Source organism: Rutidosis leptorrhynchoides, chromosome 1, assembly GCF_046630445.1.
Source record: "Rutidosis leptorrhynchoides isolate AG116_Rl617_1_P2 chromosome 1, CSIRO_AGI_Rlap_v1, whole genome shotgun sequence".
In the NCBI taxonomy this organism is placed as follows: domain Eukaryota; kingdom Viridiplantae; phylum Streptophyta; class Magnoliopsida; order Asterales; family Asteraceae; genus Rutidosis; species Rutidosis leptorrhynchoides.
Window position 1 is genome coordinate 245023550 of NC_092333.1, and position 3456 is coordinate 245027005.

Genomic DNA, 3456 nt, shown 5'->3' on the forward strand with positions numbered 1-3456 from the left:
CAACTTTTACTTATTATTATTATGATCAATATTATTTTATCAAATAAATAGGGGATACAAAGATATTATTCACCACGCGTAATATAATTACATTAATAATACTTACCACTATAGTTTTACGATATTAAGTGAACTTTATAAATTTTACTACTTAAGATATATAAAAGTATATTTTATCATATATAAACGTTAATATAAATTTTTATTAATAAATGACTTTTATTATTATAAAATCTAATAAATATATTTAAATATATAAAACGACTATAGTTAAGTTATATAATAAACACGTATAAATTTTAGAAGTCATTTTGGGTCAAGTTGACTTTTGTTGACTTTTGCATATTAGTCTCGAGCATTAGGATTGTGGTACACTATGACTTGACCAAAAATTGTTAGACAAATATTGACCAACATATAAATATATATAATTAATATAGGTTCGTGAATCCGAGGCCAACCTTGCACTTGTTAAATGACGTTATATGTATTTTTACTACGAAATACAGTATGCTGAGTTTCATTACTCCCCTTTTATATATATTTTTGGGCTGAGAATACATGCGCTGTTTTATAAATGTTTTACGAAATAGGCACAAGTACTAAAACTAATTCTATGTGGGTTTAAACTAGAAATATACCCTTAGCTTGGTAACATTAAACTACTTGTCTATGTACAGTAGGCGTGAATCCTAAAGATAGATCTATTGGGCCTGACAAACCCCATCCTGACTATGGGATGCTTTAGTACTTCGAGGCTATTTTAAACACACCTGATCTGGTGTACTTCAGAGGGTAAAACATGAACGTTAAGGCTTGTTACCGGGTACTTACAACTTATAGAATACTTTTGTACACTTGCGAGTGTACATATATTTATAAACGAAAATCTTGTGGTCTATTAATATATTGAAATGATTGTTATGATAAACCTATGAACTCACCAACCTTTTGGTTGACACTTTAAAGCATGTTTATTCTCAGGTATTAAAGAAATCTTCCGCTGTGCATTAGCTCATTTTAAGGATATTACTTGGAGTCATTCATGGCATATTTTGAAAGACGTTGCATTCGAGTCATTGAGTTCATCAAGATTATTATTATGTCAATTATAGTTGAATGTATTATGAAATGGTGTGCATGCTGTCAACTTTCGTTGTAAAGAAAGTTTGTCTTTTAAAAACGAATGCAATGTTTGTAAAATGTATCATATAGAGGTCAAATACCTCGCGATGTAATCAACTATTGTGAATCGTTTATAATGTATATGAACGGGTCCTTTCAAGCTGTGGCAAAATTTGCTACTTTGAAAGGGATTACCAAATTATTTTGGGTAATAATAAGACTAAAGGAATTAGCACAACTACGTGTCAAACGTTTACTCAGTTTTCGACAATTTTTCAGATGCATAACTATATGCATCAATCTTTTCTTCCGTAGATGAAGTGCGGCTGGTTCATCCTCTCGATCGAGGTGTTTTCAAGAATCATGAAAGATTTGAACATGGATTGGAATCGTCAAGATTCAAATGAGGTTTAAGATGAAATCAAGTGGCAAACTTGAAAATTGTTTAGTTTCATATGTTATAATCAATATTTTAAATTCATTTTTAATTGTCCAATGTTGATAGTCCAATAATTGGTTTATATATATATAATCTTAGAATTATCCCACGACGTATTGTATACGTATTGTCTTTGCATCAACCCAGAGACGTATTGTAGACGTATTGTCTTAGAATTAACTAAGACGTATTGTGTACGTATTGTCTTAGGATTTATCAAAACGTATTGTACTTATTGTGTTAGGATGTACCAAATATTTGAATTAATAAATATGTATCATGACCCATTGTACAACTTATTGTCTCAGAATTAATCCGACGTATTGTGTACATGTGTCCTGATTTATCCGACGATATGTGAAGTGCGTAAAATAAATAACATAAATAAAATTACGATAAATAAATTGCGAGAATGTAAATTGCGATAATTAAATTGCGATAAATAAAATGTAATCAGTTAGCTAGGAACAGTTAGCGTGGATTCTTAACAAAATTTCAATTAGTTAATTTGTTTGTTTCTAACAAATTTTATTTTGTCCAATATTTTCTTCATTATGCCACTTGTTGGATTCTGATAGGTCAAAATCCAAAAATAAGAAATTGAATGAAAATGATTATTCTGTGGTGAACGGATTCGTATATCTGTAGATGTAAGTAAGATAGTAAATGACCGTTGAATCAGATTTGAAGAATGTACAGTGTAACTTATTAATGTGAAATCAAAATATTCCTCGGGTATTACCTACCCGTTAAAATATTTTCACCATTAACAGTTTGTACGAAAGAATTTTTAATTACAATCTTTATAAAAATATACTTACATATATATTTTCTTCAGATGTAATCATGGATTTAATGAGTTAATAAGATATTAAACTCATTTGATTTATCGTTAGTACTAGATTACATAATCTCTAAAACTTTAGAAATTACATAATCGCCATGTCGAGCGAAGATAATCGATGTAGAACGATATTTAGAACAAAGATAAAGTAGATAGAACGATACGTAGAACGATGATTATGCTCGAGGTACAGAATGAGATGTTGAGGCTTGTGATGTTGAAACTTGGGTTGTTGGTGGTACTGTTGGTGTCGGTGATGTTGCTGAAGCTGGTAGGTTCTGCACCATATTTTCCAAAGCTACAACTCGAGCGCGAAATTCGTTGACTTCTTCTATTATTCCGGGATGATTGGGGGTTTGAACAAGAGGATGGATAAGGTTTAGAATTTGAGATATTATATAATCGTTGCGAGATATTCTAGAAATGAGAGTGAAGATGGTGTTTCGAACTGGTTCGTCGATAAGTGCTACAGGTTTTTTTTTTTTTTTTTTTTTTTTTTTTTTTGCCAAGAGGTGAATTCGGTTGATAGAAGGAAAGGATCGTCTTCTTCTCGTCTCCATTGATTAAGTCAACTACGAACACATCAGATGAATTGGGGATGGATGACTGGGTGATTCATTCTGGTGACGCTGCTTTCGGAGCTTAGGTGAAACTCCATATTGGAATCCGAGGGACTTGAACTAGTGGTAAGTTCCATTTCGTACGATTAGATAAAGGGTTTTCGATATGAAATGATTTTCGGATATCGGATGATATTCTAATTACAGAGAATACCTATACATAGTACAGGAGATCCCGTAGATTACGGAGGGAATTAAGGAAACGTGTCAGACAAGACTTAATGTGATGGGATGTGAATTTGTCTGTACACCGTCTATGCAATAATTGCAATAAGACGCGTCGAGACTGAAAATGACAAGTAGATATTTTTCGACAAATGGTGGTAAGCAAACACTTTTAACATGCAGACCAGGTTCAAGTCTAGACTCATTAACATAACCTAAAAACTACTAGGTCAAAGTCCAGACTCATTAATGCATCCTAACAT